The 15,867-nt window shown below is 52.1% G+C and overlaps 2 non-coding genes and 2 pseudogenes across 2 annotated transcripts; 2 read left to right on the forward strand and 2 right to left on the reverse strand.

The window, feature by feature from the left end:
* The first annotated feature begins 964 nt into the window (after positions 1-964).
* Positions 965-1,100, forward strand: LOC148841980 (U1 spliceosomal RNA; annotated as a pseudogene).
* Positions 1,101-1,827: 727 nt separating this feature from the next.
* LOC148841981 (5S ribosomal RNA) lies at positions 1,828-1,946 on the reverse strand. The gene has a single exon (XR_016093708.1). It is a non-coding gene; the product is annotated as a 5S ribosomal RNA (ribosomal RNA).
* Positions 1,947-8,964: 7,018 nt separating this feature from the next.
* LOC148841982 (U1 spliceosomal RNA) lies at positions 8,965-9,100 on the forward strand (annotated as a pseudogene).
* Positions 9,101-9,827: 727 nt separating this feature from the next.
* On the reverse strand, positions 9,828-9,946 carry LOC148841983 (5S ribosomal RNA). Its single transcript, XR_016093709.1, has one exon. It is a non-coding gene; the product is annotated as a 5S ribosomal RNA (ribosomal RNA).
* Between the last annotated feature and the right edge of the window lie 5,921 nt (positions 9,947-15,867).

Consider the following 15,867-nt stretch of genomic DNA (forward strand, 5'->3'; position numbering starts at 1 on the left):
CAGGCTCTGGATAGGTAGGGAGGTGTTCAGAGTGTGGGGTGTCAGACCCAAGCTGGATGTCCCACTCTCTGACACATGCCCTGCAATTTATGGGACAGTTAAAAGTTTTCTAAGATCTCACCCAATTGGCCATATTCCCCTCCGAGATGTCAGCGTCCAAAAACTGGAAGATTTCGTTGCACCCCAGAACAATAGGCAGACCCCTGTGGGCATTTTAACATCAGCCCAAACAAGGAAGGTGTGGAAACACACATCCTCTAAGTTTCTGTGCAACATTCACAGAGATTTAGCCTGGAGTGTCGTCCACCAGTGCTTACCGGTACGAACTTTCTTGTACCGTAGGGGCCTCACCCCCAGCCCTCGCTGCGTTAGGGTGGGCTGCGGCGAGGAGGAGACTGTGACCCATCTCCTGTGGTCCTGCTTTTTTGCTAAGGCCTTCTGGGCACAGTTTGAAAATTGGTTGCAAGCTCTCTCGCCCCAATTTACCCTGACCGCTGCTTTCGTCATATACGGCATCTCTCCTGTCAAACTTCCTCCTGACGTGTTTGACAGGATCTGGGCCGTGGTGAACAGTGGGAAAGACGCCCTGTGGAGAGTGAGGAACATGGGGCTGTTCAAAGGCATCGAGGTCCCAGTCAAGGCAGCAGGTAGCCTGGCCCTGTTCATCACCCGAGAGAACTATTACCTCAGAGATCTGTGGAGAGAAGGGAGGGAGGAAGCAGAAAATCTGTGGGAAATAGAGAGCATAGGTCAATATCTCAAGAAACTGTGAAAAACATTATCATGTTTAAGTAAAGAATGTGATTTGCACCAGAAAAAAAGAAATTGTTGCTATGTAACTGGTACCGTGTCAAAATGTAATGAGATGTGATCATATATACTGTTTTAAGTATGTATATTAATGTAAAGCGTTCTAAATTGTGATGTCCTGTACTTTTTTGTGAAAAGAAAATAAAGTTCTTAAAAATTGAAATTGGTTGACCCAGGGCGAGGCTCGGCCATTGCACTCCGGCTGTGCTGACCCCTGCGAATTCCCCAAATGTGGGAATCTCGACTGCATAATTTCTGGTAGTGGGGGACTGCGTTCGCGCTCTCCCCTGGTGTGCTTGGTCCAATAACAGATGCGGCAGTGCAGGCGGCTTTGCTGTGTGCTGGGGAGCTGTGCTGGGCTTCCGCGCTCGGCAGCCCCCCCCCCCCGTGAGCAGCACAACATGCTGGTGAAACCGCTTCATAGAGGGGGGTTATTAGAAAGACGCCCTGGGGTTATTCACGAGCACCGGCAGACGACATGGTACTCGTTTTAGTGCCCGTTACAGACATACGCTATGCTTTCTTGTTCTTAACTCGGTTTTTCCCTTTTTTTCTGCTCACTCTGAATCCATCCCTGCTCATTTTGTTGGAGAATCTGTGCTCAATGAATGAAATGGGTTATAAATGAATATATGTATATTTCTACGAAAAACGAGTTGTTTATTGACTGACCTTCAATTGCAGATTTAGAGGCAGCTTCGATATTCGTTTTACAAACGTGTTTTTTTCCTAATACGAATCACACGCATGCCATTAAAAGAGCCATCTTTAGAGATCAGGATATCGATCATTTTTCTTGAGCATCTGAAGGGATGTGAGGGAGCTTCTCTTTCTGAACTGGCATGCCTAGAAAGTGGACGACCGTCGCGATACCGTTTGCCAGTCAGCGTTGCCGAAGGAAACAAAAGTGGGAAGATTGAAATGTTTGGTATTTTCGGGAAATAAATGTCCATACTCGAGTTCTTCCTCCCAAAGCCTACGGCACCAACGGCGACCCCCGCTGGCCGAGAGAGCAAAAGCTTACAGCACCTGGTATTCCCAGGCGGTCTCCCATCCAAGTACTAACCAGGCCCGACCCTGCTTAGCTTCCGAGATCAGACAAGATCGGGCGTGTTCAGGGTGGTGTGGCCGTAAGCGCAAGCCGGGGCGCCGGACTCGCTACTTGAAGCTGTGTGGCGGGGGCGCCGTGCCCCCTGGGCGGGACTGAGGGATCGTTCATGTGCGATTCTTTGGAAAGGAGCCGCTTTCGAACTCAGTGCGTGCCTGGATGTTGGCGAATGTGCTCCCTTCAGTTGGCTTGCCCTGCTCTTGTCCCGCACTGGAGCAGGACAAACAAACTGCACGGAGGAGCACAAGGCAAGTGTTCACAAGACAGAAACCTCCAGTGCACAGCACTCTGAAAACATTTCTGGGCTGTCGCGTTTTATTTCGGCACATAAAGCGCACCGGCCCTACACGTCGGCCAGACGCGCGGCGCCTCCGCCCTCTTGTGGCCTTGCGGCGTCAGAGCAAGAGGCTCCTTCTCGCTGCCTTTCCGCTGTCCCGGCAGCCGGCGAGGAGGAAGCGCCGGGACGCTGTGCTGCAGAGCCCCGAGAGGGAACCTGGAGCGCACACTTTGTGGGGGGCGGGGGGCCGCGTTCGCGCCCTGCCCCGGTCTCTTGCGCGAGCACTAAATCTCACGGCGCCAGCCAGCGGCCAGGAGACAAGTACAATATCACGGGACAGGGGGCCTCATCATTGATTGTTACAGGTGAGACGGGGATTAGGAGGAGAGCCCGACTGATGGGTAACACCCCCGTGACTCTTTCTTGAGAGACGCCCTGGGATTTGGAATGGCCAAGGAGGGTCAGGACACCTCGGTTTTACGCCTCCCCCGAAGGACGGCGCCTGTTTGTGCAGCAGAGTGTCGCCATGAGGATGCTGGGGCATAAGAGAGCCACACAGCCCGCAGGGTGAGCGCTCCCTACTGGTCCCAGTCACCCCTCTCGCAGGAGCAGCAGCAGCAACCTGAGCTTTCCCGGGGGGAATCTCCCATCCGGGTGCCGGCCGGGCTCACACCTGCTGGGCTGCCGTGGGTGAGCCCAGTCGAGAGTCGCAGGGTGAGACCTAGTCACCGGGGATTACTCGGCTCTCAGCACTTGAAAAGACCGACGGAGGACTCGTTCCCGCCGGAGCTGAATGTGCCTGCGAGTGTCGTGTCGTCTTCTTCCCCCGCCCCGCTGTGCTTGCTGTATTGTCTTTGAAGCCGGCCCCCGAGACGAGGCGGGCTGTTCCTGTGCCCCAATTAACACTTTACAGGTGCCATTCCCCGGCATTGTGGCCATTGTCGGAGGTCACACGCGATAAGATGAGGTGGAGGAGAGCGGGGCGTGCCCAGCGCCAGACATTGAAGGAAGGGGGCTGTGCGAGGTGAGGTGAGGCGCGACACGCCGGAGCCCCGACGCTGCTAATGCGGAGCACTTGTTGAACTGGCATTGAAAGGACGTGTGCGCACGGAGCGAGCCTTCCCTGCGGCGGAGCGTGGAAACTTTCTCCCCCCGCTGCAGGAGCTGTGTGCGGTGCGGTGCAGCGGTGCCGAGGGAAAAGCACGGAAGGCAGCAGGCTCTGGAGAGCAGGTAAGAGACGGAGCCTTGGGGGCAGGCGAGCAGGCGCGTTTTTCGGAAATTGCTGAAGAGGCTCCGGTGTTTGTTCGGTGTGTGGCAGGCGCACGTCGCGAGCTTGCGTAGCGATCTGCCGGTCTGGTGATATGTAAATGAGGCCGAATTGCATCCCGGGACATGCTGCGATGGCGAAATGGCGACTGCAGATGTGTAGGAAACGGCGCGCTCGTTTTCTCGTTTTCCCCACACTTTTGAGTGTTGGTGTGGCGTGTGAGTGTGCGAAAGAGTGGGCCCAGCAGGAGGCGGTGGCGTGCAGGGCGAGGAGCTGGCCTAGGCTGCGAGTGCTGTGCTGTGGGTGCGGGCCGCTTGCAGGGGCCTGTACAACTCATACTTACCTGGCAGGGGAGATACCTTGATCAGCCTGTAGGTGGAGTTGTTGGATTGTTTTCTTGTTTTGTAGAAGCAGTGTTTGTTTAGCAGTTTACGAAATGGCAACTTTTGGATCCCGCAAGAATGCTGTGCGTTTTGAGCTTTTGGATGACCTCTTCATGGATCGTATGCAGTTCAGCAGAAAAGTGTTGCAGAAGGAACTTGGCTTTGAACCTCGGCACTTGGATTTCATCTTCGCTCTCCCAGGTCAGAAAGCATTTGAGGTTGTATTTGCTACCTATCCTCTGTTTGAACAATGTGTGGATGTGTTTGAGGCAAAAAGAGGGAAAGTTCCTGCTCTTGAGAAGATCAACTTGCAGCCTTTGACACAGAGAGAGAGGAAAACCGTGCATGTTGTTATGTTCTCGGAACTGGCAAAGACGGAGGACATTCACACCTGGCTTAACCAGTACTGCACCGTCCACCATGGAACTGAGGTTAGAGATGTTGACGGTATAAAAACAGGAGCAAGGAAATTCGAGGTTCGCTTGCTACCGGACAATGTAAATGGAGGCTTAAGGCACCTGCCCTCTACAATCCGGCTGGGCGCCTGCAATGGCTATGTTTTTTATGTGGGACAACCAAAGGTGTGTCGGCGCTGTGGTGCTGTGGGACACCTGGCATCGTCCTGCACTGTGAAATGCTGCAAGACCTGTGGCAAACAGGGACATTTAGCCTCTGACTGTTCAATGCTGCCAAAGTGCAATTTATGTGGCTCGGAAGGACACGTTTTTAAGAACTGCCCTCACGCCTACGCCAATAAACTCAAAATGAGAAAGGATGAGGCAGTGCTTGTTTCAGCCAAACCGGCCCGAAAAGCCAAAGCAAACAACAAGTCAAACAAAGAACCCTTGTTGGACAAAGACTCTCAGCCTCCAGCCAGGATCAGTCCTGCTGTGGCTCCGGGGCCGGTGGAAGAAAGATCCACTACGCCCCCACAACCGCAGACTGCACCAGACAAGCACGAGGGTTTGAAAACCCCCGAGAACAGCGAGGACCCCTCCCCCACTCCTGCTCCTCAGAACGAGGGCCAGTGTGGGGCCCCCCGGTGGAGCGGGTCCAGCGAGGATACCCAGGATTCAGCGGAGCTGCTTTTCTCAGACTCTGCAAGTGCTACAGATGCCCTCCTCTCCTCCATCCAGTCCATCACGGAGGATCTGCAGCAGCTGGTGGGTGAGGGGGAAGAGGAGACTGGTGCATCGGCTGCACCCCTTTCCCCTCAGTGCTCCCAGGAGCTGGACGTGAGGAAAAGGAAAAATGACTCTGTTTTCTCCCCGAGCGAGGAGGAAGGAGAGCATGGCGATGGGGACAGCTGGAACCCCTCCACCCCTCCCTCTAGCCCCTTCCTTGAAATGGACTCTGTGAACGCTTTTACTGCTGCCACCCTGATGAAGGCTCATTCAGAGGATGGCTGGCAGGAAATTGGTAAGAAGAAAAAGAAAAAGAAGAAGGTAACAGGTGAGACAGAAGAGAAATGTGTTTTGTAAAGACTGGTTCCACTTTCTTATGTAATATGGCTCTAAACATAATTTCTCTTAACACCAGAGGTATCAATGACAGAGTTAAATGTCAGTCTGTCTTTGATTACCTCCAGCAGAGAGAGGGAGATGTGTTGATGTTGCAGGAGTGTGCTTTAGCCTATCAAGAGAGGTATAAAAGCTTTGAAGATAGGTGGGATAAAGGGCCTTCTGTTTGGTCAGGGGACAATAACAACAGAGCCTCTGGCGTGGCCATTCTTTTCAAAGGATGGGCTTTCAAATTGAAAAGTATTCAGAGGGTCATAGATGGCAGGTTGCTGTGTGTGGATGTGGAATGGGGGACCGTTAACCTGCGGCTAATCAATGTGTATTGTCCTACCGACGTGGGAGGAAGGGTGGAGCTACTCAAGGCACTCTCTCCCCTATTGTTATGTAGCACAGACGTGATAGTGGGAGGGGATTTTAATTGTATCTTAGAGCACACAGACAGGCAGTCTAGCTCTCCGATAAAATTGGATTCCAGCTCACTGGCCCTGCAAAACTTAGTTCAAGACTTTAAACTCTCAGACACATATAGATGTATATATCCCACAACAGCAGGATATACATGGTCAGGGAGGAATAGCAGCTCCAGAATTGACTATTGCTTTGTCTCAGCGAGAGTGAAAGTTGTTGGGGTCACTCTTCAGCCTGTCTTCTTCTCAGATCATCAGGCTTTAGGGTGTAGAGTGGAACTCCAGGGCGGGACTGTCTTTGGCCCAGGCCTCTGGAAACTCAACACAAAGCTGCTAGAGAACGAGGGGGTAGTATCCCGCTACAAGGAGAAACTATCACAGTGGCTGTCCTTGCAGTGTCTGTACGGGTCAGTAGGAGAGTGGTGGGAGGAGGTGAAGGTGAGGACAAAGGCCTTTTTCATGGCTGAGGGAAGGAAGGCTGCTGCCAGACGGAGAGGAGTGCTAGCCAGGAAACGGAGGCAGCTGCAGCGTCTCTACACGATGCTGCACAGTGGCTTCGATGTGCTCGAGGATATCACCCTTTTAAAAAAGGACATCCGGAGCATAGCCGAAGAAAGTAGTCGAGGAGTGCTGTTAAGAAGCAGAGTGCAGTTCTTGGAAGAAAATGAGAAGTGTACTCGCTTCTTTTTCAGGAAAGTGGTAGGCTCCAAGTCTGTCATGGAAAGTGTAGTTGATGAGGAGGGACGAGAGAGAACAGAGCCGAGTGCTATCCTCTCCTGCACCGAGGCCTTCTACTCAAGACTGTACAGCTCTACAGAGGTAAAGGATGAAGAAATTCATTTTTTCACCTCAAAGCTAGAAAACGTTTTGAGTGAAGAAGATAGGGAAGTACTTGAGAGGGATTTGACAGTAGAAGAGCTGAGACAGGCTATGGAGAGCTTACAGAAGGGGAAAACTCCGGGTGCTGACGGGCTCCCTAAAGAATTTTATTGCACCTTTTGGGATCTGCTTCAGGATCCGCTACTGCTCCTATTTGAGGAAAGCTATAAGACAGAATTGCTGCCTGACTCCTTAAGAGAAGGCACTATCTCTCTCTTGTTTAAGAAAGGAGCAAAGAATGACATAAAGAACTGGAGACCCCTCAGCCTGTTAGGCGTGGACACTAAGATCCTGTCCAAAGCCCTTTTCCTGCGCCTACAAAATGTAGTGGCCTCACTGGTAGGGAAAGAACAGACTTGTGGGATAGCAGGACGCCTGATGAGCGACAACCTGGCCTTGTTGAGGGATGTCTGTCTGTACTCGGAGGATCGCTCCCTCCCTCTGTGCATTTTAGGTGTAGACCTAGAAAAGGCCTTTGACCGCCTAAACCGGCAGTACTTGACATCGGTACTTGAGCACATGAAGTTTGGCCCCATCATGAGAAAGTGGATTAACCTGCTGTACACAGGTAGCAACAGCAGAGTAATGGTTAATGGCAATAGATCACGCCCCTTTGAAGTCTGTTCAGGGGTGAGGCAGGGCTGCCCATTATCCCCCTTGTTATTCGTTTTGGCTATGGAGCCCTTAGCCTGTGCCTTGCGCCAGGATCAGGCCATTAATGGGATACCAGTGCCTGGAAGTGGGGGAGGAGAGGTAAAGACATCTCTATACATGGATGACGTCACCCTGCTCCTCTCTGACAATGCCTCAATTAGCAGAGCTCTGCAGTGCTGTGATCGTTTCTCTTTGGCTTCCTCTGCAAAAATTAACAAATCTAAGAGTGAGATTTTTTATCAGAACTGGAGGGAGCCAAAAGAAGGACATGATCTCAGGCTGCAAGAGAAGAGAATTAAGGTCCTGGGGGTGTATTTTGGAGAAGAGATGGGAACAGTAAATTGGCAGAACAAATTGCCAATCTTAAACAAAAAACTGATGCAATGGAAGGACCGAGACCTCACCATGACAGGGAAGGTGCTGGTCATCAAAGCTGAGCTCTTGCCTGTCTTGAATTTTCTGGCTTCTACCTTCCCAATCCCACACCGTGTTGCGGCGGTGCTGAGGAGATTGATGTTTCAATTTCTATGGGGTGGGAAGCAGGAAAGACTCAGAAGGGAAATAATGTACAGGCCGCTACCCTCAGGGGGGAAGTCTGTCCCAGATATTGCTACGAAGCTGCTGTGCATTTTCCTGGCCTCTGTGCTGAGAGGCTTTGCAACAGCACCTGCAGCGCGTACCTGGACTTATTTTTCCAGGCTCTGGATAGGTAGGGAGGTGTTCAGAGTGTGGGGTGTCAGACCCAAGCTGGATGTCCCACTCTCTGACACATGCCCTGCAATTTATGGGACAGTTAAAAGTTTTCTAAGATCTCACCCAATTGGCCATATTCCCCTCCGAGATGTCAGCGTCCAAAAACTGGAAGATTTCGTTGCACCCCAGAACAATAGGCAGACCCCTGTGGGCATTTTAACATCAGCCCAAACAAGGAAGGTGTGGAAACACACATCCTCTAAGTTTCTGTGCAACATTCACAGAGATTTAGCCTGGAGTGTCGTCCACCAGTGCTTACCGGTACGAACTTTCTTGTACCGTAGGGGCCTCACCCCCAGCCCTCGCTGCGTTAGGGTGGGCTGCGGCGAGGAGGAGACTGTGACCCATCTCCTGTGGTCCTGCTTTTTTGCTAAGGCCTTCTGGGCACAGTTTGAAAATTGGTTGCAAGCTCTCTCGCCCCAATTTACCCTGACCGCTGCTTTCGTCATATACGGCATCTCTCCTGTCAAACTTCCTCCTGACGTGTTTGACAGGATCTGGGCCGTGGTGAACAGTGGGAAAGACGCCCTGTGGAGAGTGAGGAACATGGGGCTGTTCAAAGGCATCGAGGTCCCAGTCAAGGCAGCAGGTAGCCTGGCCCTGTTCATCACCCGAGAGAACTATTACCTCAGAGATCTGTGGAGAGAAGGGAGGGAGGAAGCAGAAAATCTGTGGGAAATAGAGAGCATAGGTCAATATCTCAAGAAACTGTGAAAAACATTATCATGTTTAAGTAAAGAATGTGATTTGCACCAGAAAAAAAGAAATTGTTGCTATGTAACTGGTACCGTGTCAAAATGTAATGAGATGTGATCATATATACTGTTTTAAGTATGTATATTAATGTAAAGCGTTCTAAATTGTGATGTCCTGTACTTTTTTGTGAAAAGAAAATAAAGTTCTTAAAAATTGAAATTGGTTGACCCAGGGCGAGGCTCGGCCATTGCACTCCGGCTGTGCTGACCCCTGCGAATTCCCCAAATGTGGGAATCTCGACTGCATAATTTCTGGTAGTGGGGGACTGCGTTCGCGCTCTCCCCTGGTGTGCTTGGTCCAATAACAGATGCGGCAGTGCAGGCGGCTTTGCTGTGTGCTGGGGAGCTGTGCTGGGCTTCCGCGCTCGGCAGCCCCCCCCCCCCGTGAGCAGCACAACATGCTGGTGAAACCGCTTCATAGAGGGGGGTTATTAGAAAGACGCCCTGGGGTTATTCACGAGCACCGGCAGACGACATGGTACTCGTTTTAGTGCCCGTTACAGACATACGCTATGCTTTCTTGTTCTTAACTCGGTTTTTCCCTTTTTTTCTGCTCACTCTGAATCCATCCCTGCTCATTTTGTTGGAGAATCTGTGCTCAATGAATGAAATGGGTTATAAATGAATATATGTATATTTCTACGAAAAACGAGTTGTTTATTGACTGACCTTCAATTGCAGATTTAGAGGCAGCTTCGATATTCGTTTTACAAACGTGTTTTTTTCCTAATACGAATCACACGCATGCCATTAAAAGAGCCATCTTTAGAGATCAGGATATCGATCATTTTTCTTGAGCATCTGAAGGGATGTGAGGGAGCTTCTCTTTCTGAACTGGCATGCCTAGAAAGTGGACGACCGTCGCGATACCGTTTGCCAGTCAGCGTTGCCGAAGGAAACAAAAGTGGGAAGATTGAAATGTTTGGTATTTTCGGGAAATAAATGTCCATACTCGAGTTCTTCCTCCCAAAGCCTACGGCACCAACGGCGACCCCCGCTGGCCGAGAGAGCAAAAGCTTACAGCACCTGGTATTCCCAGGCGGTCTCCCATCCAAGTACTAACCAGGCCCGACCCTGCTTAGCTTCCGAGATCAGACAAGATCGGGCGTGTTCAGGGTGGTGTGGCCGTAAGCGCAAGCCGGGGCGCCGGACTCGCTACTTGAAGCTGTGTGGCGGGGGCGCCGTGCCCCCTGGGCGGGACTGAGGGATCGTTCATGTGCGATTCTTTGGAAAGGAGCCGCTTTCGAACTCAGTGCGTGCCTGGATGTTGGCGAATGTGCTCCCTTCAGTTGGCTTGCCCTGCTCTTGTCCCGCACTGGAGCAGGACAAACAAACTGCACGGAGGAGCACAAGGCAAGTGTTCACAAGACAGAAACCTCCAGTGCACAGCACTCTGAAAACATTTCTGGGCTGTCGCGTTTTATTTCGGCACATAAAGCGCACCGGCCCTACACGTCGGCCAGACGCGCGGCGCCTCCGCCCTCTTGTGGCCTTGCGGCGTCAGAGCAAGAGGCTCCTTCTCGCTGCCTTTCCGCTGTCCCGGCAGCCGGCGAGGAGGAAGCGCCGGGACGCTGTGCTGCAGAGCCCCGAGAGGGAACCTGGAGCGCACACTTTGTGGGGGGCGGGGGGCCGCGTTCGCGCCCTGCCCCGGTCTCTTGCGCGAGCACTAAATCTCACGGCGCCAGCCAGCGGCCAGGAGACAAGTACAATATCACGGGACAGGGGGCCTCATCATTGATTGTTACAGGTGAGACGGGGATTAGGAGGAGAGCCCGACTGATGGGTAACACCCCCGTGACTCTTTCTTGAGAGACGCCCTGGGATTTGGAATGGCCAAGGAGGGTCAGGACACCTCGGTTTTACGCCTCCCCCGAAGGACGGCGCCTGTTTGTGCAGCAGAGTGTCGCCATGAGGATGCTGGGGCATAAGAGAGCCACACAGCCCGCAGGGTGAGCGCTCCCTACTGGTCCCAGTCACCCCTCTCGCAGGAGCAGCAGCAGCAACCTGAGCTTTCCCGGGGGGAATCTCCCATCCGGGTGCCGGCCGGGCTCACACCTGCTGGGCTGCCGTGGGTGAGCCCAGTCGAGAGTCGCAGGGTGAGACCTAGTCACCGGGGATTACTCGGCTCTCAGCACTTGAAAAGACCGACGGAGGACTCGTTCCCGCCGGAGCTGAATGTGCCTGCGAGTGTCGTGTCGTCTTCTTCCCCCGCCCCGCTGTGCTTGCTGTATTGTCTTTGAAGCCGGCCCCCGAGACGAGGCGGGCTGTTCCTGTGCCCCAATTAACACTTTACAGGTGCCATTCCCCGGCATTGTGGCCATTGTCGGAGGTCACACGCGATAAGATGAGGTGGAGGAGAGCGGGGCGTGCCCAGCGCCAGACATTGAAGGAAGGGGGCTGTGCGAGGTGAGGTGAGGCGCGACACGCCGGAGCCCCGACGCTGCTAATGCGGAGCACTTGTTGAACTGGCATTGAAAGGACGTGTGCGCACGGAGCGAGCCTTCCCTGCGGCGGAGCGTGGAAACTTTCTCCCCCCGCTGCAGGAGCTGTGTGCGGTGCGGTGCAGCGGTGCCGAGGGAAAAGCACGGAAGGCAGCAGGCTCTGGAGAGCAGGTAAGAGACGGAGCCTTGGGGGCAGGCGAGCAGGCGCGTTTTTCGGAAATTGCTGAAGAGGCTCCGGTGTTTGTTCGGTGTGTGGCAGGCGCACGTCGCGAGCTTGCGTAGCGATCTGCCGGTCTGGTGATATGTAAATGAGGCCGAATTGCATCCCGGGACATGCTGCGATGGCGAAATGGCGACTGCAGATGTGTAGGAAACGGCGCGCTCGTTTTCTCGTTTTCCCCACACTTTTGAGTGTTGGTGTGGCGTGTGAGTGTGCGAAAGAGTGGGCCCAGCAGGAGGCGGTGGCGTGCAGGGCGAGGAGCTGGCCTAGGCTGCGAGTGCTGTGCTGTGGGTGCGGGCCGCTTGCAGGGGCCTGTACAACTCATACTTACCTGGCAGGGGAGATACCTTGATCAGCCTGTAGGTGGAGTTGTTGGATTGTTTTCTTGTTTTGTAGAAGCAGTGTTTGTTTAGCAGTTTACGAAATGGCAACTTTTGGATCCCGCAAGAATGCTGTGCGTTTTGAGCTTTTGGATGACCTCTTCATGGATCGTATGCAGTTCAGCAGAAAAGTGTTGCAGAAGGAACTTGGCTTTGAACCTCGGCACTTGGATTTCATCTTCGCTCTCCCAGGTCAGAAAGCATTTGAGGTTGTATTTGCTACCTATCCTCTGTTTGAACAATGTGTGGATGTGTTTGAGGCAAAAAGAGGGAAAGTTCCTGCTCTTGAGAAGATCAACTTGCAGCCTTTGACACAGAGAGAGAGGAAAACCGTGCATGTTGTTATGTTCTCGGAACTGGCAAAGACGGAGGACATTCACACCTGGCTTAACCAGTACTGCACCGTCCACCATGGAACTGAGGTTAGAGATGTTGACGGTATAAAAACAGGAGCAAGGAAATTCGAGGTTCGCTTGCTACCGGACAATGTAAATGGAGGCTTAAGGCACCTGCCCTCTACAATCCGGCTGGGCGCCTGCAATGGCTATGTTTTTTATGTGGGACAACCAAAGGTGTGTCGGCGCTGTGGTGCTGTGGGACACCTGGCATCGTCCTGCACTGTGAAATGCTGCAAGACCTGTGGCAAACAGGGACATTTAGCCTCTGACTGTTCAATGCTGCCAAAGTGCAATTTATGTGGCTCGGAAGGACACGTTTTTAAGAACTGCCCTCACGCCTACGCCAATAAACTCAAAATGAGAAAGGATGAGGCAGTGCTTGTTTCAGCCAAACCGGCCCGAAAAGCCAAAGCAAACAACAAGTCAAACAAAGAACCCTTGTTGGACAAAGACTCTCAGCCTCCAGCCAGGATCAGTCCTGCTGTGGCTCCGGGGCCGGTGGAAGAAAGATCCACTACGCCCCCACAACCGCAGACTGCACCAGACAAGCACGAGGGTTTGAAAACCCCCGAGAACAGCGAGGACCCCTCCCCCACTCCTGCTCCTCAGAACGAGGGCCAGTGTGGGGCCCCCCGGTGGAGCGGGTCCAGCGAGGATACCCAGGATTCAGCGGAGCTGCTTTTCTCAGACTCTGCAAGTGCTACAGATGCCCTCCTCTCCTCCATCCAGTCCATCACGGAGGATCTGCAGCAGCTGGTGGGTGAGGGGGAAGAGGAGACTGGTGCATCGGCTGCACCCCTTTCCCCTCAGTGCTCCCAGGAGCTGGACGTGAGGAAAAGGAAAAATGACTCTGTTTTCTCCCCGAGCGAGGAGGAAGGAGAGCATGGCGATGGGGACAGCTGGAACCCCTCCACCCCTCCCTCTAGCCCCTTCCTTGAAATGGACTCTGTGAACGCTTTTACTGCTGCCACCCTGATGAAGGCTCATTCAGAGGATGGCTGGCAGGAAATTGGTAAGAAGAAAAAGAAAAAGAAGAAGGTAACAGGTGAGACAGAAGAGAAATGTGTTTTGTAAAGACTGGTTCCACTTTCTTATGTAATATGGCTCTAAACATAATTTCTCTTAACACCAGAGGTATCAATGACAGAGTTAAATGTCAGTCTGTCTTTGATTACCTCCAGCAGAGAGAGGGAGATGTGTTGATGTTGCAGGAGTGTGCTTTAGCCTATCAAGAGAGGTATAAAAGCTTTGAAGATAGGTGGGATAAAGGGCCTTCTGTTTGGTCAGGGGACAATAACAACAGAGCCTCTGGCGTGGCCATTCTTTTCAAAGGATGGGCTTTCAAATTGAAAAGTATTCAGAGGGTCATAGATGGCAGGTTGCTGTGTGTGGATGTGGAATGGGGGACCGTTAACCTGCGGCTAATCAATGTGTATTGTCCTACCGACGTGGGAGGAAGGGTGGAGCTACTCAAGGCACTCTCTCCCCTATTGTTATGTAGCACAGACGTGATAGTGGGAGGGGATTTTAATTGTATCTTAGAGCACACAGACAGGCAGTCTAGCTCTCCGATAAAATTGGATTCCAGCTCACTGGCCCTGCAAAACTTAGTTCAAGACTTTAAACTCTCAGACACATATAGATGTATATATCCCACAACAGCAGGATATACATGGTCAGGGAGGAATAGCAGCTCCAGAATTGACTATTGCTTTGTCTCAGCGAGAGTGAAAGTTGTTGGGGTCACTCTTCAGCCTGTCTTCTTCTCAGATCATCAGGCTTTAGGGTGTAGAGTGGAACTCCAGGGCGGGACTGTCTTTGGCCCAGGCCTCTGGAAACTCAACACAAAGCTGCTAGAGAACGAGGGGGTAGTATCCCGCTACAAGGAGAAACTATCACAGTGGCTGTCCTTGCAGTGTCTGTACGGGTCAGTAGGAGAGTGGTGGGAGGAGGTGAAGGTGAGGACAAAGGCCTTTTTCATGGCTGAGGGAAGGAAGGCTGCTGCCAGACGGAGAGGAGTGCTAGCCAGGAAACGGAGGCAGCTGCAGCGTCTCTACACGATGCTGCACAGTGGCTTCGATGTGCTCGAGGATATCACCCTTTTAAAAAAGGACATCCGGAGCATAGCCGAAGAAAGTAGTCGAGGAGTGCTGTTAAGAAGCAGAGTGCAGTTCTTGGAAGAAAATGAGAAGTGTACTCGCTTCTTTTTCAGGAAAGTGGTAGGCTCCAAGTCTGTCATGGAAAGTGTAGTTGATGAGGAGGGACGAGAGAGAACAGAGCCGAGTGCTATCCTCTCCTGCACCGAGGCCTTCTACTCAAGACTGTACAGCTCTACAGAGGTAAAGGATGAAGAAATTCATTTTTTCACCTCAAAGCTAGAAAACGTTTTGAGTGAAGAAGATAGGGAAGTACTTGAGAGGGATTTGACAGTAGAAGAGCTGAGACAGGCTATGGAGAGCTTACAGAAGGGGAAAACTCCGGGTGCTGACGGGCTCCCTAAAGAATTTTATTGCACCTTTTGGGATCTGCTTCAGGATCCGCTACTGCTCCTATTTGAGGAAAGCTATAAGACAGAATTGCTGCCTGACTCCTTAAGAGAAGGCACTATCTCTCTCTTGTTTAAGAAAGGAGCAAAGAATGACATAAAGAACTGGAGACCCCTCAGCCTGTTAGGCGTGGACACTAAGATCCTGTCCAAAGCCCTTTTCCTGCGCCTACAAAATGTAGTGGCCTCACTGGTAGGGAAAGAACAGACTTGTGGGATAGCAGGACGCCTGATGAGCGACAACCTGGCCTTGTTGAGGGATGTCTGTCTGTACTCGGAGGATCGCTCCCTCCCTCTGTGCATTTTAGGTGTAGACCTAGAAAAGGCCTTTGACCGCCTAAACCGGCAGTACTTGACATCGGTACTTGAGCACATGAAGTTTGGCCCCATCATGAGAAAGTGGATTAACCTGCTGTACACAGGTAGCAACAGCAGAGTAATGGTTAATGGCAATAGATCACGCCCCTTTGAAGTCTGTTCAGGGGTGAGGCAGGGCTGCCCATTATCCCCCTTGTTATTCGTTTTGGCTATGGAGCCCTTAGCCTGTGCCTTGCGCCAGGATCAGGCCATTAATGGGATACCAGTGCCTGGAAGTGGGGGAGGAGAGGTAAAGACATCTCTATACATGGATGACGTCACCCTGCTCCTCTCTGACAATGCCTCAATTAGCAGAGCTCTGCAGTGCTGTGATCGTTTCTCTTTGGCTTCCTCTGCAAAAATTAACAAATCTAAGAGTGAGATTTTTTATCAGAACTGGAGGGAGCCAAAAGAAGGACATGATCTCAGGCTGCAAGAGAAGAGAATTAAGGTCCTGGGGGTGTATTTTGGAGAAGAGATGGGAACAGTAAATTGGCAGAACAAATTGCCAATCTTAAACAAAAAACTGATGCAATGGAAGGACCGAGACCTCACCATGACAGGGAAGGTGCTGGTCATCAAAGCTGAGCTCTTGCCTGTCTTGAATTTTCTGGCTTCTACCTTCCCAATCCCACACCGTGTTGCGGCGGTGCTGAGGAGATTGATGTTTCAATTTCTATGGGGTGGGAAGCAGGAAAGACTCAGAAGGGAAA

Source organism: Atractosteus spatula, chromosome 1 (assembly GCF_055471065.1).
Source record: "Atractosteus spatula isolate fAtrSpa1 chromosome 1, fAtrSpa1.hap1, whole genome shotgun sequence".
Classification (NCBI taxonomy): Eukaryota; Metazoa; Chordata; class Actinopteri; order Semionotiformes; family Lepisosteidae; genus Atractosteus; species Atractosteus spatula.